The sequence below is a fragment of the Homalodisca vitripennis genome, chromosome 2 (assembly GCF_021130785.1).
Source record: "Homalodisca vitripennis isolate AUS2020 chromosome 2, UT_GWSS_2.1, whole genome shotgun sequence".
In the NCBI taxonomy this organism is placed as follows: domain Eukaryota; kingdom Metazoa; phylum Arthropoda; class Insecta; order Hemiptera; family Cicadellidae; genus Homalodisca; species Homalodisca vitripennis.
The window spans coordinates 4,243,534-4,267,699 of NC_060208.1; the positions used below are offsets into that span (position 1 = coordinate 4,243,534).

The window sequence follows — 24,166 nt, forward strand, 5'->3', positions numbered from 1 at the left end:
CGAATGTATCATTACTACAACGTGTGTCCGTTAGAATACACATACAGTAGTGAGAATTATAAAGTGATTTTACACATACACAAGAACACACACATTGTTTTAACACTGAAAACAGTTGGACAATTGATTAATTCTAAAGTTGTCAATTACAATACACAATTAAAAAATATAGACCTTAATAAAATAAAATAAATTCTTAAAATAGCAATTAGTTCATTGGATGTGTCTGATTCGATCAACATAGTTTCCTACTTTACACAGTTTTTGCTGGATCGCCGATTTAGTTGCCTAGAATGTATTAGAAATTAAAGCATATTAGAAAATTAACATTTTAATTTAATTATTATTTTAACAAATTTTAAATGCATAGAATCGCCAGATGACCTCAGTCCAAGAGGACGTGCAGGGTTGGAGGACAAAGACCATGCAGTAAGTTCAGTGTTTACTTTAAGATTGGTGCCAGTGATACATTAGGAGTTTTACGATGTTGAACTTTTAATATTAAGGGATTTTCCACCCTAGGTTGAGGTTGAGATTTTATAACGGCACAGTTAATATAATATCATTTTGAAACTTATTGTGTAGTGGATCTCAGTGGTCGAATTTTGACATTCCCAAATTTCCAAGATAATAAAAATTTTCTGGGGACGAAATATTGATAAGTATTTAATATGGCTTTGCAAAAAATAAATCTGATGCACTATTCATCATAAATAATTAATCATAAAGTTAGCCATGACTTTCAAGAAAGCAAGTCAGGGCTTCCATAAAGGATATTGGTATATTTTCTTTCACATCTGCGTTTAGAATATGAGCTCCAGTTTCCTTTGATTTCTCATTTAAAGTTATCAATGGCATGTTATTTGACACATCTGCCATATAGACAGGTCTACTGAGTAATTTCTAGGAAGAGAGTTTTCTAACAATATGGAGCAGTGTAGCAGTGTTTATCCATTTTTGGAGTAGAGGTTTTGTTTGAAGTGTCCAGAACACTGAAGGACGTTTACACATTAAGCTCAATATATATATATATATATATATATATATATATATATATATATATATATATATATATATATATATATATATGTGTGTGTGTGTGTATATATATATGTGTGTGTGTGTGTCACATTTTTTTTTAAGTTCGTTATTGACACTGGATGGTTTGAAATGATAATAGGATTTCGGACATTTTCTGTTGTTATATGTTACAGAAAAGTATAACACTACTTTCGAGGATTTAAATCTACCCTCTTCTTATGGTGTAAAAAACGAATACATAAAAATACACTTAAAACCTAAAAATCTTGAGAATGGACTGCCACACAAAAAGTTATGATAGTACCTGATTGTTATACCAACAACTTGTGAATTCCAGATTGAAGAAAATGAACCCAGGCGTTGTCACTGCACAGAACTCAAGAGCACAAACACACGTCACACTAGCACAGGTGAAAGTGGGACTCAAATTAGATTGTAAATATTATCAGTTCTTAATTCAAACGCAAACATTGTGCACAATTATATAATATGTCTGTACAACAGGGTCACTTCTCATTGTTAGGGTTCTGGCCCCATCCTTAAAAGTTCTATTTCAAATTAAATGTCCTGAGATTTGCAGAATTAAATGTCTCAAATTAATTTTATCTTCAGATCTGCTCAAAATTAATAACACGTAAAATAATGCTATCAAATTTATAAAAAATATGTGTGAGACCTTCTGCTTCTGCTTTTACATCCCTCGTCAATTTACGGTTTCTTTTCTTAAAAATTAAAAGTTTGTAGTAAGATTTTACAATGGGAGCTATTCTGAAACATAAACTAATATTTTTTACTAAGAACAACTTTGTTGTTTTCTAAAATTCCGAACATTGTTTCATGAGAATTGCTCGACAGTGTGTAGTGTGTTTCATCTTTTTCAGATCCATTAGTCATTCATCTCACAACAGAGTTTTCAGAATACTTAGATGTCAGTGAAGTCACAACAGATACTGTTGAGCGACCTTGAGGTATCATTCAAAAGGCAAAGACCTGGGTTTAGAAGTACAATGGAAGAATAAATCAATTGTGCTTATTACCGTCTATCGGACATTTCTGGAATTGAAATTAAAGTTTTGAATAGTTTTCTTCAAACCTAGGAAAAGATTATATTAGTATAAGAAAACAAACACATGTTATTAAAATAAAAGCTTAAATTGTTTGCAAGCAACTAATATAATAATCAATAAAGCTCTGCTATGATAAGGTAAGAGTAAGTCACACCATATGTTGTGTACAATGCGGACCACGGTGCTCGGCGCCTGGTTTGCACATACGCATTAATCGCTTTCCCCCCTCCAAATATAGCACATTCATTTTATGAGCTATCAACATCTTGAATAAAATACAGTCATATGTATTTGTTTTTGTCTGGAATGTGTTTTGATGATTTTTTTTATTGTTTACATTTGCATGGGATCAACATAAAACGAACGTGAGTATGACAGTTTGAACATACTGTACACAATTGATGTACTGGAATTAATTATGGTTGGGAATAATCACAATCTCTCTTACACTACCTCTCCTAGACGCCGAGCACCGTGGCCGCACTGTAACAGCCCTCACTGAGGTTGGGTGCAAAATGTACAATATATAGTTCTTTTCATTCTCGATATGTTCTGCGTACAGAGAGTCAGACAGGCAATCATACAGAAAAGAAAATGTCAATTTCCCCCGCAGACAAAGAGAAATTGTGTCAATCTACTGAATGACAAGCTTCAATGACACTTAGCCAAAGTCCATGGTTGTACATGCACCATCATAGAACTAATTCTTATCTATGTAGTAATAAAGTTTCATGCAAAATTTGAATTCTACAGATGTAATTTTTCACTAGATATCTTCCCAGATGATACATTCACATTTTTTATCATTAAATTATGTTCAAAGTCTTTGTTCAAATAATACAATTTCTGGTAAGCCAATGGATATTTCAACACAAGAGAACGCTAAAATCAAATATTGTCATCGACTTTTAACATTGATGTACACTGTATTATTTTTCTTTTTACTTTATGAATAAAAATGTTACATGTTAAAATCTCATTTGACAGAACTCAGCAGTTTGTGTACAAATACATTTATTCTGCTATTTACTCGTTGCCATCATGGTTACTCATAAAACCGATGTAAAAATATTCTCTATCGTTCAGCCAGATCCAATAGCATGACATGTACCATCAGTGAACTCAGTGTTGCCTGAATAGAAATGGAGCTTCATACAAAATTTCAAGTCCGTAGGTTAGTTTAATTTTTAGATATTTGTGGGCAGGCAGACAGAATGAAATGTTTCCAGTCTCTCGAATGATAGGCATCGCTCATGCTCAGCCAAATATATAGTTACAACATTTGGCGTACTCACTATTTTTGTTATAAAATGTTACAAGTTGAATAATCATGGCTGCCCTCTCCCCTAATTTTGATTGTGGGTACGCTTATGTCTCGGCCTATGTCAGCTCTTGAGGTTTTTAAGGACCCGTCTTGGAGCTTCTAACCTCTGGGAGATTATGGCCCCTGGAGCTCTCAGACTATGGCAGTTCCCGATTCCTGGTAGCTAGTGGCGCCTTGGGAGCTTCTAGTCTTGATAGCTTCCTGCCTCAGATAGGTCTCGGCAGTTTCCGTAATTGTAAGCCACTAGCCCGTTGCCCGTGATATCTCTAAGCCTACAGAGCCTTACAGGTTCTAGTTGTCGGCAGCGTCTGGAAACTCACGACCTTTGACAACTTCCGCCTTTAGACTCTTCCTGGCACCTTCTAGGCACTTGGCATGTGACAGCTTTCTCACTGTGAATGCTCCTTAACTATGCAAACGTTTGCATTCCAGAGTATCATTCACTATGCAACAACTCAATCTCTAAATACTTCCTCTCAGAGTTCTAACTTACCAACTTAAAATGTGACAGGTAATGTGAACATATGGGAAGGTTCTGGCATTAAAGGTATGGCGATCGGAGTAGTGTATACAGTGGTATTACCTCTGGCTTCAATAAATTCAGTCAATAGATATCAAACCGCATTATCTCAAGAATTTAATTATGTGCGCAATATTTAAACTTAGTGTGAACAGCAAGGTATCGATTAATGTTAGTTTTTTTTTTAATTATTAATGTACTTATTGACTTTTTATAATAAGATAGGAAAAGACTAAATTTATATATTTTAATTTTATTATTTGAATGTTATGCTTCCATATTCGTTAGAATTAGGTAATAGTAATGGTTTTATTTATATACATAACCTTTTATAGACCGTTAGATTGAATTACGGCCGAGTGTAGTCAAGACTACGTTTAAAACAGGCTGTAAATTCCTCTCGAGTTTTTCATGTGATATACGAACATAAGATTGATAAGATCTTGTCAAATATAAAACAATATGCTGAGGTTACAATATACCAATTCAAACTTTTAATTCTATCGGCACCATTTTCAGGTTCTTACTCAACTAAGTAATAAACTAGAAATAATTGATGAGCGTAAAATGGCTAAAAAACAATGTATTTTACAAGGGTAATAAATCTGTAATAGAATGAACAAAACAAAAACGATAGGTTGAGAGAAAAAAATGAACAGAAATAGACATACTAAACCAATTCATCAATTTAATAGCCGTTGATTATTGGTCTTCAACATCAAAGGTTTCTTACAGCTGACTTAATTTCTGAATAAAAAAAAATTATGTCCAATTCGCCATTGTTTTGATTTAGGTTATGTTTTGACGGTAGTTTTTAAAGATAAAATCAATACTTCTGGCGTTTTTACTTTGATATCTTTGTGTATCATCGACGAAAACTGTTCGTAATGTCCGAGTATTTTTCGTGAAATTAAAATATGATTGTGAGTGTGTGTTGGTTATAAATATTGCCATTCTTTGTGAAGTGCCTCTTTTTAAAGTGAGTTTGAACGTATTGTTATGACTAACATGAATCTGTCAACTCTTCACTTGAACTTCTAGTTTTAAGGTAAGTGGTATATTAAAATTCACTGATTATGTTGATGAATACATTTTGTAATGATAGATATAACTTATATGTTTGTTGGAACTGATGTTTCTAGGTAGGTTGAAAGAAAACTTTCATTAATATATAAACATTTTAAGGTTAATTAGTCACAACATTGGATACTGTGACTACATTTGTATGCTTTTATCACATTTATTATTATCATATTGCTGCAATACAAGTTTAGGATAAAGCTGTACTATAGCTGTTGAAATTGATTACAAAAAATTGGTTCCAAACTTCAAGTATAAGCTGTTTAGTAATAAAAACAGCTGAACTATAGGCTACTATAATTTGAAATACATCAGTTCAACATTTTGGATTTTTTATTGTTCTACAGTTTAGATAATAAAATAATTGATGTTTCGATTAACATAGTGTTCAAACTTAAAACTTATAAACTTTACTGTAGCCCTGTACACACAATATTATGAATAATATATTTTTATTCATTTTAATTCATTATAGGCCTATTCTATTATAGTGATTAGTGATTAATAATAAAGATTCATTTGTCATATTTTAAATAAAATATCTGTCTGTTTAAAAAGTTAAAATGACAAAACTTGTTAGTGTTACCTATATTAAAATATATTGCCCAACATATCAAGGCATTATAAGGTCCTCAGAGTTTGCAAAATTTGAATGCAAAATTTCAAGTTTGTTGATAAGCTCATTCATTCTTGAGATTTCCTGTGGCCAGGCAGTCAGACTATCAGACAAAAAAGAAATTTGTATGAAGGCTAGGCAGATGGAAGAGAAATTGCGATTGGCTCCATTGATGCTCCTGAAGTCAAACTCCGTGGATGGACATTCACCATTCTTGTCCGTGCACCATGGGAAACTCATTATTGTGTTCCATGTACGTAAAAATAAGTTTCATGCAAAATCCTACCAATGAAATAATACTTGAGGTATATCGCGCATAGTTAGGCTACGCAAAAACAGCCAAATCTATGTTTACAAATTTATTACAAATGGATTACTAAATTGTGAGTAGTAATTGTAAATCATAATTTTCTTCAGAATATTTTGAGGCTAGTTGTCTTAGGTATTTAGTAAAATATAATATAATAAAATTTGTTTCTCTTTGAGTAAACTATTTTACTATTTTAAAATGTTACTATTTACAACATGTTATTTTGCTAACTTTTTTTATCCAATTAAAATTGGATTAACAATTAAAAATAGAAAAGTTGAAATGAAATTGAAATAGCCTTTATTTCAAAGGCGAATGTAGGTATCTGTATAGGTCTCTCTTCTGTATAGCTTCCAAAAATATGAACTTAACTTAAGTTACAGAAAAATATAAATTTACTTATAATTTACTTAAAACTTATAGTATTAGGCCTATAATATAATTATTTTCAAATCATGATATTTTTAAATAGTCTTATACTATATGAATAAACTTGAATATACATAAACATTTAGATAATAACTGAACTTAAATGGGTACTTTGGGATTATACCGACCACACCAGTATGAAGAACACAAAAATATAAATTTTTATAGAAACAAACATGATAAAACGAAAAAACAACTCTTTAATTACAAAATTACATCAATCAACAAGCATTTCCAGGTATTGTGATCGGTATTTTTGTCGCTGTTATGTTATCTTTCTTCGAGAATCCCGATTACGGCAGGCCGCGCAGCATCACATGATTATATAAGTTTTTTGCACGGTACATAATTGCCTTTCCATTACAATTCAATTTATATTTCTGATCAGCCCCTCTAGAATTTGATATTTTACTGATAGGTACTATCTCAAGGGATGTTTTTCTTTCGTTGACATCAGTGCAGGGCAGCACCAAAGGTGCTGCCGAAGCCCGCGCTGATGGCCGGAGGCACTCGCATTTTGGGTGGCGGAGTGTGATCAAGAATAAAAACAAGTTTTGTGTTTTTTTTTTCAATAAATAGTTTAGTTTTTGTTTGGTAATGTTTGTTTTTGTTGAATTTTTGTGTTTGGAGAAATGTAGGAGACTGCAATCACGTTATCTACTAGACCGTTCGACTTTGACCTCTGTCTGAGGATGGGGAGGGGTTTTCGATAAGACAATTCCTGTTTTATATTGACGAAATATTGTTCTACACTAATCTAGTAATCACTAGAAGCAAAATGTTAAATAACGATTCATGTCTGGGTGTGGTCGGTATAATCCCAAAGTACCCTTAAATGCACTTACACGCTTATCCACGCAAAGGCGTACACCCAACCACTACCTTGAGCTCAGTCAACCCGACATTCCCCATGGATCCCACAAAAACAGCCCCCTAACAATGACTCCACACCATCAATTACTTCAATCCTTTTGGGTTATTAGTTCTATAATCGAGATGTCTTGTCAGTAAAGGTTTACTGTAGATAGTTGTAAGTTGATAAACCTGTAAGATGAGTAGTCCTCTCTCTGACACACAATCTTTGAGACTCCTATCCAGAGGAACATTAAACCCCATGACAACAATCAACATGCTTCTAAACAAACTCACCATCCTTCATTAAAACATGTAAGAAATTAGTAATACAAAGAACAGTATGACTGAACCATTTCTTAGAGGAAACTGACTCAGACGTTATCGTCCTCAGTGAAAATGGAATGAAAAGGAAGCAAATAGTAAACACTAGGCTAGCAAACTATTGCCTTGTTTAATGCACTTTACCCAAGGCAAAACATAAAAGAGGAGGTGTTGCCATCCGTGTTAAAACCGAAGTTGGAACATCTGTACAGCAAGTACATGTAGGAAATAATAAAGAACTGTGATGTGAGATGGTAATGATTAAAATACTCTCAGGGAAAACACAAATATATATTATTTGTGTCTACAGAACTCCAACTGGACAGCTTGAGGAAGCACTAAGTCTCCTTTCAGCAACAGTTGAGGACACCAGAGCAGAGAACCATGCAATTCTTGTAATTGGAGATATAAATGTTCATAGTTTGGAAATAGACAAGGATAACCAAATGCTAAATGGAACAATGGAGGAACAAATAACTTCAACTGTAATACACTCGAATTTCTGACCACACTGCCCAACTATGTGAAATTAAGTATAAATTAAAACCATCTCCTCAGACGAGTGCAATACACAGAACTAAACCAAAAAAAAATATACTCAAGACCCAGTTGGAACAAGAAGAATGGGAAAACGTTTATCATGCTGACTCAGTAGAAATTGCCTACAACAATTTCCTATCGACTATTGTTTTGACTATGAATGCAATATACCCCCGGAAGCCGCAAGACCAAGGAAGAGGAAAACGCTAATATATGCTGATGATGAGGCAAAACATTAAAAAAGGATCTGTCTCCAATGTCTACAAAGATATAGGCTTTCAGGAAAACAAGCAGATAAAATTGAAATGAACAAAGCAAAGAAAGACTAATATCAGGCTTAAAACAAACAGACGCCTGCACATTACATAGCTGATGCTGAAAATAAATCAAAAGCCCTGTAGTAAGTAACAAATAGTGAGAGGAAAAAGAAGTGCTTATAATCATCCCAACCAACACTAAACATACAAGAAGAAACTATAACCAACCCCTGTACAATATCTAATCATTTCAATCAATTTTTTACAAAATATAGTAGAATATACCCTTAGCACTCAGTCAAATACAAAACAACAGACTATAGTTCAACCACAAATCATTATAATATAAGCTATCTAATGAACATGAAATTGAAGCAATTATTATAAGCGTTAAACCTAAAACATCTGCAGCACTAGACGGAATTTCATCGAAAATGTTAAAACACTTTAGCAAAGCATTAATTCAACCTCTAGTTAAAACAACAAACATGTCTCTTGTTCAAGGACACTTTCCATCTTTCCATCTGCTCTCAAATAAAGTAAAGTATATCCTAAGTTTAAAAGTGTGAGCCATACAGAAGCGCATAATTATAGACCTATATCTTTGCTTCCAACCTTTTATAAAATCATTGAGAAAATAGTCTTGTAAAGATTAATGAGCCACTATGAACTACATACATAATCTTTTAACAAAAGACCAACATGGATTCATGAAAAACAGGTCCACGACAGCCCATATTCGACTTGCCGAATCATTGTCAACAGTCTAGAAGGAAAAAAGTTTGGTCACAAGCATTACGCTGGGCTTCAGCAAAGCTTTTGACAGTATGGGGCATGAAGTAAACCTCTGCAAACTTGAACAGTTAGGAGTTAAAGGAACGGTCAAACAATGGTTCAGAAGTTATCTTGAGTGAAGAAGCAAGACTGTTGAGATCCAACACACTCAAATAGACTTTTTACACACAACAAGATCAGATCTGTTAACAGAAGTGTACCCCAGGGTTCTGTACTGGGACCAGTCCTTTTTCTCCTCCTGACAAATGACATGCCACAATACTTAGGCAGACACTGTATTCCTCTTATGTACACAAATGATAAAACACTCTTAATGTCTGAAATATCATCTAATAACTTGGCTGTTGATTCTTACATTGCTCTAAATATGGCCTACCAATATTGTCATGAAAATGACTTAGTAGTCAACACAGCAAAATCTAAACAATTAGCTATTGGGAGAAGGAAATAAAACACTCCAGGATTACCTGATGTATCAATGGAAAGCCAGACAAAATTCTTTAGAATGACTATAGATAACTTATCCTGGAACAATCATATTGACAAACACTCCAAGAAATTGAACTCTTGCTTATACATCTTAAAAAGGATAATGCAAGTGTGACTACAAGAACCACCTACTACGCATTATTAGAGTCCCATCTAAGATATGGTCTAGTAATCTGGAGAGATACAACAGCAGGAAACTTACAAAAAATCTTACTATTACAAAAAAAAGTTGTCAGGATAATGTGAAACCTCAGTCCAAGAGACAGGTGTAGGAGTGTATTCCCTCGCCAGTGTGTGGTAGTAATTAATGGCTTGTATATCAGAGAACAACTGGTACGAGGCCACAACATTCACTCATACAATACCCGCCATGCATCAAACTTCCACCTTCCATTAGACTATTATACTGCACTCTTTGAGAAGAAACCTTCTTGCGCAAGCAGAATACTTTTTAACCTTATTCCGGAAGAACTCAAAGCACTGTAAGGAAAAGGACTGAGGTCAGCCTGGACACGATGGCTTACAGAACGGCCATTTTACTTGCTGGATAAGTTCTTAAACTGGAGGAGTGAAGAAGAAAATTGACATGCTCTTAAGAAGTCATATTTATGTAATACTGAAACACACAAAACAATATATTTTACATATATCCACTCCCATATTTCCTATGGTATTTCTTTGTACAGTGCTACAAAAAAAAAAAATTTAAATAAAATTCTTCTTTTTAAAAGAAGAACAATAAGAACCCTATTAGGACTAAAAAGTAAGGATTCTGTCAAAGCTCTTTTTACAAATCTAGGCATTTAGACCGTATATGGGGTGCATATTTTTCAATCGGTTATGTTTCTAACAGAGCATATGCTGGCATTAATACAAACAAACAAGCACACATACAACACAAGGGAAAGGCGTTAGTAGAAAGCAATCACAAGTGATGTAAGCTTTTTCATGGCCACACAAATATCAGAGATGATATTCAGAATGAGGGCTCCTTTAAGTCTTCCTCAGATGAGAATATTGATTGGGTTCAATAGGTTCAGGTAAACTGGTAGTCAAATCAGTATCGATACTATTGCTTCTAATCTTAGAATTTCATGGATGTAATTGTAGTAAGATTGAAAAAAGATTGAAGAGGAACAAACAGATATAGGAGTAACATGTCTAGAAACATGATTGATAATGATGATGAAGTTGGTACAGGTTAGGGTTGGGAAGTATCCTTACTTTTGAGATGATGTTGGGCCATTCCACACCAAGTCATCCTGGGGTCGACACCCACCCGTCACAGATTTTAATGAAATTTTGTACACATAATGTAGGCATTTAGATAGGATAAAATCCAAAATTTCAGTTGGTTCTGACAAATGGTTCCAGACATATGAATTTTTAAATTTATTAGCTAATTCAGTTCCCGAGACCCATTTTGCCGCAAAGTGAGCGTACACATATTCTCGTATTTCTATGTGGAATGGACAATTTTTAAGCTACAGGCTTCAAATTTTACTCATATGTTCAAAACTTAAATGCAGAATCATAATATACTATTAAAATGAGATTTGTTATCTACTATCACCATAAAAATAATTCCGAAACACAAATAATTGGATTTTTCTGAAATCGGAACATTCAAGTTACAAAAAGTTTTGTAGCAAAACTCTCTCCACCTACCGCTATAAAAGTATATATCACTGGAAAGAGGATAAAATTATCTTTCAAAATGGTATAATAATATGAGTGGGGTTTTGTGTATTACCATTTTTATTACACGTCAAAGTAAAAAATAAAATTTTACTCTATTAAAACACAAAATATAGCCAAATATTAAAAATACCTATGAAAAAATTGTTTTGAAAGAGGCCATTTTACATACAATTAAATATGTTTAAATCAAATGTTGTTGCAGAATAAGTCACAGTTAAGTTTTAAAACAATTAAGTCACTTATAATGAGTACACAACTTATATTCAGTACTTACTTGATAATATTTCAACAGGTAATGTACATTTTCATGTTAAAAAAAATAAAAATCATTTATACTGAATTGATTATGTTGGTCCATCAAAACTACATTTTTTCTTTCTCACACACACACATTGCACTCTAATTACAAACTGAAAATATTCCACGCTTTGTCTATTTCTTTCCGAGATACAGAATCAATTTTGTACGAACGTCCAAGAGAGGTTGTTTCAGGTGGATTAAAACAATGCATAACAGATGAGCTGCTGGAACAGGGCACTGATCTTCTTTTTGGGGCCAAAAAAAAAAAGTTTCACTAGGTCCATGAGGGTGCATAAATTTTACATCATAATCTCCTTTAACTTCATTGAAACACTGGATCATTCCTATCCACCAATTATTTTCATAGACACATGCTACAAAAAGAATGAATATTAGGCTCTAGAGTTGGCAAAACTTGAATATGTTTTGTTTTAAACAGACATCAGTGTCTGAGCTTAGTCGCTTCGCTGTAATTACTTCACTAGTTGCACTTTGAAAGAAGTGAAAACTTCTTGTTCCCTTTGTTTCACAACATTCAAAAACGGGTTTCAAGAGACTTTCTTTTGTTTTCCATATCGTTCTCTTTCAAAAAGAAAAAAACTAATTTTCGAGAACTGATTTGCACAAATGAGTACATTTCTTCAGCATGATTTGATCTGAATCTCTGGGCACTTTGTAAGTTTTTCTTGTTACAGTTCTTAACTAGCCCATCACAAACAGTTTTTTTCCGTGACTTGTTGCATGGAATGACCAACTTGCTTCTAGCCCAAAATCTTCTTTATGTAACACAAATTTACCATTGACTTGTAATTTTTATATTGGGCACTGCAACCATCTGTTAGGTATTCAATTTTTGGTTTACGTTAGGAAAGTTGGAACTTAATGTACTCAACGGTTTTTTCTTGAACGGATTAGACGAATGGTACATCATGTTTCAAATCATCGGAAATAAAACACAAAGAGGATTCTTTTGTTGTTTCACCCTCGCTTCTTGAGTAAACAACAACAGGATGAATTGAACAACTTAAATGACTCCAATGATAGGATTGCACTTCATTTTGTAGGACAAAAATTGTAATTTTCAGCGAAGTCCATTAGGACTAAGGCTACATCATATTGTAAATTCTCCTTCCTTTCCCTCATATAGGTGTTTTGTGATTTAGTTATGAAAGAATGTGGAATGAGTGATTCAATTTTATCAATTACAAAGCCAATAAACTCTTGGCGTGGAAGAAGCATTGTCTGCAGCTTCATGTGACCATCACTTATCCACTGTGAGAATTTGATTTCTTCCTCATCATCAAAATCTTCTAAAATATCCTCCAAGTATTGTCTTAATGGCTCGTTTGTTTTTTGGACATTCATCACAACGTTTCAGCATACAATTTCTGGACTGTCTGTTGCAGACTACTTTTTCCATCATAATATGTATGGCTTCTTTATCATGCTGATTTATGGCATTAGCCAAAAGCTCGACATTTTGATGGTATAGGCATACACAAACGCAATGCGTGCCTGGAGAACCAGCCCAGTTACACACCATTTTGGCCTCAGAGAGCAAAATTTTGAAAATCCTATTTTTAAATTTGGATGTTTTTATTTGAATGCAATAAACAGTTCTTCTAAATTACATAAAAGTAGTCTTTTTTTGCATGTAGGTATTTTTTTGTACACTAACTCTGTCTTTCGCTCCTGGAAACATATAAGAAAATTCATCATCTTCATAGAACTGTTTTACTGCTTCAATTGTCTCTTCAGGTAGTTTTCTACCTTCTTTTGGTTCTGGCATCGCCAAAATGCCCTTTTTCATTACAAACAGCCCTAGCTTTTCGTACTAAGTATTCTGAAACATTCAGTTTTTCAGCTACTTTCTGCGGGACCATGACTTAGGAGCAATTGTTAGTAATTGTATTTTTTCCCTTCTGGTTATATTGGTCCTCAGCTTTTGCTTAATAGCATCCATTAAATAATCAAGATCTTCAGATTTTTTCTTTTCCTCATCATGAAATTTTTCTTCGCCATCACTCGAAGACCTCATTTAAAGAATCATCATTTCCTTGTAGGACAAAAGATAGTTTCTTCTTGACTTGTAATTTTGCCTGCTTTAAACTTTTTCCTGGAATTTTTTTTTTTGAATGAGTAGATAAGGACTGGAGTTTCAGAGGTGTCACATCTAAACATAACAGAGACTCATTTAGAACTTCTTTTTCCACTACTCTTTTGGGCAGTCGTAAGATCTTTGCCATATCTTCATCACTCTCATGAAATGCAGTTTCATCATTATTTAAACCTTTGTTTTCTACATTCAATAACTTTCTACAATTACTGCACAAAAGCTTTCCTGGGACTAAAATTATGTCTTTATGTTCTCTAACATCTTTCGCCTTTTCTAAGGTAATTACTCTTAAATCTTTTTTCTTTGTCAAAGGTACAGCATGTTTTTTGAAAAAGGGTCACAACATGATTTTTGGCTTTTTTCAAAATATTTCAAAAAATAACAAAAATGATGAGAACAAATTGTGTCATTTTCACGATACTGATTATTTGTCCGCCAACTCAATGTTTCTACTTCTTCACTTGAAAGCTTTTGAAAAATTAAATGTACACTTTTATCTTTTGTCAGAGTAAAGTTTTCACAAGAAGAGTCTGAAAGTTTACCTACTGTACAAATTAAATTTGGTCTCACTTGACTTGGTCCAGCAATTTCTTCCATGATAAAAATAAAACACTTCACAATTAATTACATATTTATAATAAATAAATTAATTCATTCATTTAAAATAGACAATTCACAAAAATATGTAGTACACAGCACCAATGTTAACTGAACCACAGATCCTCACATACTGACAATAGCTTGCAGTGTGACTTACTGAGTCATGTTTGAGACTTGTGTGTTTCATGTCTCCACAAGAGTAATTTCAAACACTGGTTTGAACTGGTCTAGATGTCCACCCATTGTGGTTTGTGTTTATAAAATATTAGTAATTAGCATATAATGTAATATTGATGTTTGACCTTTAATAGTTAATAAAGTGTTGTTTTTTTTTATTCAGAATGTTAAACTTTTAAAATGTTGTATAAAATATTATTTTAATGCTTGTAAAAGTTATAATTAGCCATGTTTTAGGTAAAAGTATTGTAGGCCAATTTAGTTAGGCCAATAATTATTTGTGTAAAATAATACTTTAATTCATTGACTTACTAAATTTTTTTAAAGAAAACTTAATTTCTTTTTTATTTATACACACTTAAAAACTTAGAACACAATATTTTATTTCATCTTCATATATTTTCAGATATTTTCAAACAAATATAATACATTTTTACACCTTAGAATTTATTTTTTCTTCATCGCATAAATATTTTGTATACAATCACATTTTAGTGTCTTAAAATTTAATTTTTGACTTTGATATATGATAAAAATGTTAATACTCAAAACCCCACTCATATTATTATACCATTTGAAAAGATGATTTTATCCTCTTTCCAGTGATATATACTTTTATAAGGGTAGGTGGAGAGAGAAGATTTTTGCTACAAACACTTTTTGTAACTTAATGTTCCGATTTCAGAAAAATCAAATTATTTGTGTTTAATGAATTATTTTTATGGTGATAGAAGATAATAAATCCCATTTTAATAGTATTATATGATTCTGCATTAAGTTTTGAACATATGAGTAAAATTTGAAGCCTCTAGCTTCATAATTGTCCATTCTACATGGAAAGACGAGAATACGTGTACGCTCACTTGGCGGCAAAATGGGCCTTGGAAACTGAATTAGCATAAAACTTCAAATGGCCGTATCTCTGAAACCCTTTGTTAGAATAAGCTACAATTTTGGATTTCTTCTTATTTATATGCATATATTATCTATGTAAAACTTTTATTGAAAATCAGAGAACCTTGGGTGTCAATTCTACTTTTGGCTGGATGGTTTTGGCGTGGAATGGCCCTGTTGTGAGTAGTGAGGATGTTTAGGAGGAGTGGCAGTAAGCCCAATGACACTGTGGACATGGAATTTTCCGTTAGTTGCTAGTCAGTTGTAGACTGGCTCGGTCGAATGAGCAACAACACTTTTACAGTCGAAACGTAAGATAAGTCTTTTGAATTTGATTTTAGCTCCAGTTCACGTTCCTTTTATTGCAGCATCTGATATGTGACGCTGTCGCAGACTTGACTCCTGGAATCTGGTGTCATGTTCGTCTGAAGAGATTCAAGAAAGTCGACAACGAAGAAGGTCAAAACAAAACATCTACATCATTTCGACATCAGAGTCACTATAAATAGATGAAGTGGTAGTCTCATTGTCTTATCAAGTACACAACTGAGCGCACTATGATGTGATAGACACAATCTCTAAGCACAATGGAGCAACCGAGTTTTCTACACATAACGTATCTATTATAGGAAGGGTTGTTTCAATTGAATTTTGAGTTTACCTCCAGTTTACCTTCCTTTTATTGCAGCATCTGGTATCTCCATAAGTCTATTGATGCAGTGGAGTGTGCGCTGTGAATTCGTTATCGGACTCCGCCTAGCATTGCTGTACCTAACCGCAAATTCATTTTGTTGTGTGGATGTAATAATGTAATGTGAAAGAGAGTTGGGGCTCAGAGACCGTCCGAACTGTAGAAAACATTGACCGTGTCAATCCCTAGGCGTTCTACCCGTGCATCCGCCCTTAAGTTGTCTAATCATACTGTTTGTCGTATTCTGTACGAGGAACTTCTCTTCCATCTATACATGGTGGTCACCGTTCAAGAACTCGCACAACAGAACTGGTAAAATTGAGTACAGGCGTGTGACAATCATTGATGATTTACCTTATGATGCATATGTGTTGTTTAGTGACGAGGCACACTTACAACTATGTGCTATGGAGTAGTAAAGAAGCAGTATATGCATTACTGGAGTGGTGCCAACCCTAGAGTTCATGAGAGGTCTCTATACAGTAACAAAGTGACAGTTTGGTGTGCAATCAACAGTGAAGGCATACTGTGCCCTTATTTCTTTGAGGACAATCATTGTATTACCATTAATTGTGAGCGGTATGTAAACATGCTCCAAAAAAATTTTTTAACCACATTTACAACAGAATAATAGTGTCACAGCCCGTACTGCTACAAAGGCTGTTTTGGGGGTTTTGGCTGCTTTCCAACTGTACCGTTTTGATTTACCTTCAAAGTTGAGGATACATCCCTGCCCCTTCCTGTACTTTGTGATGTTTTGAGAAAGAAGTAAAAGTAAATGAACATCTAACTATAATACAGTAAGTCATCTGCACTATGCTATACAGCCTACAATAAATTAAATGAAATTAAAATAAATATACAAATCAGGTACATACATTCTAATTTCCCTATTGAAAGAAGACACGACAGAAGAGAATAAATCAAGGTAGAGAGCGTCATCATCACATTCGAAGGAGCGTTAGTCTCCAGACTGGTGCGTGCGGAATGAGGACTGAACATCACTCGGACTCTGGACGCTGACTGAGGTACAAGGAATCTGAGTTCCGACAGAAGTTCTCCACAGTCAATATGCCCATTCATTAAATTATACAAGAAGACAAGTATACCCAGATCCCTATGTTTATGAAGGCTGTTCGTATAAAAAAGTGACAATAGTTAGGAATAAGGTATTAAAAATTTGTATACCCCAAATTCTCAGTAGTACACGAACCTTAGGAACTTAATTTGAATCTGTTCAATCATTTGAGGGAGTTAATGCTGATGAGGATAAGAAACAGTGCAACCAAATTCCAATTTACAATTTCTAAAAGCTTACACAACCACTTTTCTCGTAAACATTTTGTCAAGAAAAGGTTTTCTTCTTTCAAATAAAATTAAAGTTAACTTCTTGTTTCAAAAATATAATCAAACTAAAAATTTAACTTTCTTATAAATCTTAACTATAAAACAAAATATCTAATTTAATTGAAATAAAATGTACTTTTCTATATTGTAAACAAGGCTGAATGAAACTGAATTAAAACCTTCCTGAAAAATTCTCGCACCACTTGGGTCACAACCTGTTACTGTTGGTTACTTCACAAGTTTAAACTGTAATTTTGCTATGTTTCACACAGCAATATTGACTAAAAACTTTATATCTTGATGTATAAAAATTATTCTGACTGTTATATACCAAATAGTTATTACAGGTAACTTTTAAATAGTGTTAAAATTGAAGACTTTACTTTGAACAATACTTTGCAACGACATGTACTCTCTTGAAAACTTGCATTAATTAATAAGTGAATTGAAATCTTCTTATTTCCCTTTTATATCAAAATAATACAATAATCCCTGTAAAAGAAAGCTAACTTAGTGGACAACAAATTTCTTATATGAAAATTGTAATTACACTATAAAAGAGCAAAATGCCGCACAGACCTATAAGTAGATAAACAACAACGAAAAAATAAACCGCAAAAAGATTTTCAACCACCGTGCTGAGATGCCTGTGTGTGAGGTTTTCATACCGATCCCTTCCCCCTAACCAGGTAACTAACACTGACGCCTTTGATTGGCCAATCACAAGGCCAGAGAGACTCATTATCAACCCCTATTCTAATCCTGTTATCAAAGTAGACAATAGACAATAGACAAATCTCTTTATTTCATGAACTTTGAGTACAGAAATGTTGTCAAAAGTTTGCAAGAGTTGGAACTTGATGAATCCATGTACGAAATTTAGTTTTGATTTTGAAAAGTCGGGTCTTCCCTCCACCGAATGTACTCGTCGATTGAGTAAAGGGGTCGAACTAGGAGCCAGTTGATAAGCCGCTGTCTCATATTCTTGATTGGCCCTGGAGTTTTCAGCTCATCAGGCAGGTAGTTGGCAAGTTTGGCACCGATGTATGAGGGCTTCTTCTCATAGAGTGCCAGTCTGTGATTGGGAAGAACATAGTCGCTACCGTTTCTTGTGAAGTGGTTATGTAGGTTGTTTCTTCTGGGGAGATCTTGACGTGCAGCATGGAGGATTACCTCAAGAATGTAGAGAGCTACCACTGTGAGGATTTTTAAGTTTATAAAAGCTCCTCTGCAGGACTCCGTATACCAGAAAAACCTGCTGATCCAGTAGATAACCAGAAAAACCTGCTGTTTTACTTACCATTTCTACACCCGCAAACCCTTTCTTGAGAAATTACATTATTTATTCTACCTATATTTTGACATCACTAATTCAGTTTTAAAATATTTTCTCCCATCAATATGTAGTAAATAAATTTAAAATTGCCTAAGTAGCAAATGCTACAGTGATGCATACTTGTATATGATCACCCAAACTAATCTGGCTGGCAGTTATTGTGTGCTCCAGGCAGACTTTTTGTGAATGGATTCAGGACGTGTGTGTAACAAATTAAATGTTTAGTAAGATTCATTTGCTACTTAGTCAATTTTATAATCAATGGATCAAACAATAGGCTTAACTGCATTTAATGACCACTGCTAATTCACACATAATTGAGCAGTAATCCATAAATTTACCACAGTATATCATATTTATAAATTATTCCTTAAAGCATAACTCAAAACTATACAATGGACCTATTTATGTATGTACAGTATATGCTTATCATCAAATACAACAGGTCAGAGTTTCTGTGCACTTATAAAAAGTGTTGTTTATTAATTGTTATGAAATTATATTTAGTGTTATTCATATTTAAAAATAAATGTACTACCTAACTAATCAATAGTAAACATATTTATCTCCTTAATACAAACTATATATAGTTTCAGGTAGTAAATTAGATGTGATGGTTAAATGTATTTAGAGCTAGTACCAGAAGTAAGTTGCTCTAACTAATCTTATGTATGTAAGTGTATTGTTATACTCTATATAAAATGTGTTTATTAAGCTGCCTTTGTGCCATTATTATAAGGTTTGATTTAAAATATGCTCAAAGCTTGCCGTACAGTAAGTTAGGTTTAATAAAAAATGATGCTGAGTTAATACCTAATAACATTTTTGTGACAAAAGCTATGGATGTGGACAGTCATCATGTCAAAGGTGAGTGCAGATCCAAACTGACAGATCTAACATTTTCTCTTGTGTTCCTCCATTAGTTCTTTAGTAGATCTATGTTTTTATGTTTATAAATTAATCAGTGTAGTCATTTGATTTTTGTGTAATTTTCTATAGAATAAACTTGAAATGAATGCTGAAAATCGGTGCTTGAGTTTGATTGGTGGATTAAAATCGAATGCCAGTTCAAGATTTGCCTGCCTGAGTGTTAGCCGCTACGATTGTGCTCGGAATGTGGTGTTCTCGCATTGGCTTCGTCGCAGGTCTTAAGCTTGCCGCTTTCATTTCATTGTTGTTTGTGCATCGTGATTCATTCTTCGTAGCTCTTTCCCGTTGCTGTCTTTATTATCGTTTGGACATGATAGATTTCTGTTTTCCACTAGGGAGGAGGCGGAAGCCAGGAAATGCGATCCGTCCCTACCGTTGTGACGGGTGCTTCAGGACGTACATACAAGGCGCTTCCCTGTACAGACACAAGAAGTTCGAGTGTGGGAAGGCACCACAGTTCAGGTGTCCGTTTTGTCCACACGTGTCGAAGCGCAAAGAAAACCTGTCAATTCATGTTTATAGAATACACATACAACCCTCTGCCATGCAAGTACGGGGTCAGATGCATTAAGTGTGGTTTTTCAATGCTCAAAACGGGTCTAGATTCATGTTGTGTAAAATAGTAACCATTATAAAGAGTATTTGACTGTACAAATTTTGAATCTATATTTTTTAAAGTGGCTGTTAATCTAGGTAGTTTTAGTTGTGGAAACGATTGAATTGACTTTGACTGTGAACAGTCTGAAATTATGGCAATAATATGCTTTAGACTTATATCATTGTTGGTTTATTAAGTTCCTTTTATAATGAGGTCTGTTCAAAAAAATTATAGTATAGATATTATAAATTTTTTAGTCTTTTAAATTTTTACGAATTACTCAGAAATCAAATCTTAACAAATTGTGTACTTCATTATTTGAACATTAAAAACTAAAAAGTGTTGGGATTTGTATTTATTATATTTTTAAAACAATTCCCCGATAATAGTACAGCTAAAAATGAAGTGTAAAAGTGTTTTGAGATTCAACACTGTTCTTACGAGATAAAACCCAATGTTTTTCACCACAGGTGGATATGTGGTTAGTGTATTGTATGTCAATTAGATAAGTTTGATTCATACATTTTTCAGTAACCTTTTAACTGTGTGTTATTTTGATGATCACTAAAATTGTCCAACCATGTGGTAGTCCAAATCATTCTATTGTGAGAGAAAGTACAATTTCTTTGGATAGTATTTTCTATTTGTATTGCTCTCCCCGTTGATGGATATCAGTTTGAGCCTCTCGCACAAACATAGTTCGATAATGGCTGGTGCATCTGAATGTCCCTCACACCCTGCGGCCAACACTGTTATCAGTTTTACATGTAGGAAACATTTCTGATCTGCCTCGACATCTAATGCAATAACCAAACATCATCCACTATACGCAACATTCTGTATAAACAACTGTACGCACATTATATTTACTTCATCTGTTTTGCAGGCAATATGCAAATTAAGCAGAGATTATGTGACCCTAGCAACTATAGCGGGCAGTCAGCAGTGATATGGCAACACTGCGTTGCCTCAAATGTCATCTGACTACTTTAGTGTCGGTTACACTAGTACGTCATCTGAGTGTAAGGCTTATGTGGAGATTCTGGGATAATAGCATTTAGATGAAATAGAAAGGTCTTTATTTTAGGGGTGAAGTTAGTACTATAAAGATAGAGGATCACTGCTAATTGAATGCATTAAGAGTTTAAGGGTTATGGTAGGTAGTGTTACACCCTTAGATTAAAATTCTTTATTGTACATAATCATAGAGAACAGAACAAAAGTAAAAATATATATTCATCTTATAGGGCCTTAAATTTATCATTTCTATCCACAAAATTATCTATATAGATACTTAAAAACTCCCTCTCTCAAATGATAACATCAATGTTTTCTGAAACATATGATAATTTTGTAGAGCGAATTTCATACAGGATTATTAGAATAACTAATTCATAATGTAATATGTTATTATTATTAAATGGTACATTATTTTGTATATAATCTTTATTTATGAAAGTGTTTTTCTTGACTTCGAAGTTTTACAATACAATATTTAAAAGTGTTCTGTTCTTTGTCATAATTTTAATAATGTAATGATGACGATGTGCCAACTTGTGGTTGCTTTGTGGCATCTGTATACGGACCATGTCTTCTGTGCAAATAAATCATTTGAATTTGAATTTTTTATAGTAAAAAAGTGTTATAAAAATTAAAATCTTGAATATAAAGAATAAAAAAAATCACTCCCGTTCTTTACAAATAACAAATTTTTAACACCTAGTTATTGAGTTAAATACAAATTACACTCAATAATGCAATAGTTAGACTCTAAAATTGAAGACAAAAAATAACATTAAAAAAGATTGATTCTGTTATTATTTTGAACGGACCTCATCAATGTAAGAGTTATTAGTAGTAACTTGCCTTTAATAGTAATAAATATAATTTGATAGATCTCAAACCATAATTTTGAATCTCTTTTAATTCTGAGTTGACTGTTGTATATTTCTTTAGTTTAATGTTTGGTTGTTCTGTGTTAACTTTCTAGTTTTAACTTATAGTACTGTGGGTTGTACTTTTTATCGCTTCAAATTAAAATATAGATAACTTTTAAAGGTAATGTAATTACTGGAATCAGGTATTTAACTAATTTCTGGATTTGTAGTTAAATATGCCTTGACAAAATTTTATAAATTAAGAAACTAGTGCTAATAAATTAACATTTGACCAGATAAAAATAATCTTTGAAAAGAAATAAGAATCTGTGAAAAAAAAGGAACAGACTTTAGATTAAAATGATTATGATTACTTAAAAATAAATTGTTTAGCGATTACAAAACATATAAACAAACATTTTACTCTGGATCACATGTCATCACAATTTTGTTGACAAAATTAAATTCTCATTATGGAGGGCCATTATGAGCCAACAGATTACATGGACTAGACTGTATGTAGATGGCTCACCACAGTGGTTAGATTATGGAGGGCCATCATGAGCCAACAGATTACATGGACTAGACTGTATGTAGATGGCTCACCACAGTGGTTAGATTATGGAGGGCCATCATGAGCCAACAGATCACATGGACTAGACTGTATGTAGATGGCTCACCACAGTGGTTAGATTATGGAGGGCCATCATGAGCCAACAAATTACATGGACTAGACTGTATGTAGATGGCTCACCATAGTGGTTAGATTATGGAGGGCCATCATGAGCCAACAGATTACATGGACTAGACTGTGTGTAGATGGCTCACCACAGTGGTTAGATTATTAAGTTAGCAGTTTCAATCAATGTGAAGTGAATAACATGTAGTCATAAACAGAATAAAATATCTAAATTGTACTTAAGCAATACAGTGACCATGCTGGTTTGATGTAAAAACAGCAAGTGAATATAAAAATAAAATAAGTAAATAAAGCTCAACAACTTCAGAAACTAACCATTGTTTTATTTTATTATAAAATTTGATCAACAGAGTTTTCAACATTTCATAAAAAGGTTACTGATATTTATAGGAAATTGTATTGTTATTGAATATAAAGATAGTTTATGAATAGTGTCTGAACAGCTCTAAACACTACAGATATTGGATGCATAGTGAGAATAAGCACTAAATGGGGTAACTAAATCCTTCCGATGTTTGACTCTTTTTAATGTGTCCCAAAAACATCACTTCCAGCTTGTAATGCAAACCCTCTGTAGATGTTAAAGACGTTATCCACTCTGATGTTCCAGGTTTTCAACTTTCCTGTGCTGGAAGATATCGATCGAACTCATAGTGTGAATGTCGGGGTAGAGTTATAGCATTAGAACACCTCTCAGAACAGTATGTTTATTGAATACTAGGAGTATTAGAAATTGTGCTGCCTGGTGAAGCCAAAATATATAAAGATGATTAATGATACTATACCAAATATTACCATAAATTACTGCATGATACTAAACACTGTATTCACTCAATTGTTTGTTACTTTGTAAACAACTGGATTAAAAATTCACTACATTTCAAAGTTTTCTAAATTACAAGTTCTTTATTTTCGTATTGTAGAGTCCACCATCTTATTCTTTAAATCCTAAATGCGACTAAGAATCTGATATGAACATTATAGCTGTAAGGTAATCATGGGTTATGAAGGTAAAGGAAGCCTGTATCGTCGGCTTAGATCCAATTGAAAACCCATTCAGAGGAGTAATGGTGTACTGGAGTTAATAATAATGGAAATGTCAACAGTTTATAACAAAATGGAAATTATATTTCTCTTTAAATTCATTTAAGTTTCAATTGCTGTGCTTTTTATATTATTTCAGATCTCAGGAGATTTAAAATGTTCAATATTATAATGAACAACCAAAATTATATGCACTTATCTAGAAAACATA

General features: G+C 33.3%; 1 protein-coding gene across 4 annotated transcripts in view; it reads left to right on the plus strand.

The window, feature by feature from the left end:
- Positions 1-4,727: 4,727 nt before the first annotated feature.
- LOC124356080 overlaps positions 4,728-24,166 on the plus strand; it is a 61,261-nt gene continuing 41,822 nt past the window's right edge. For 3 of the 4 annotated variants that reach the window (XR_006921791.1, XR_006921792.1, XM_046807244.1), the window contains exon 1: positions 4,728-5,000. The gene's annotated coding sequence lies outside the window, so the exon portion shown is untranslated. Of the gene's footprint in view, positions 5,001-20,071; positions 20,209-24,166 lie in introns of those variants that run through there. The other variant, XR_006921790.1, reaches the window with a different exon arrangement.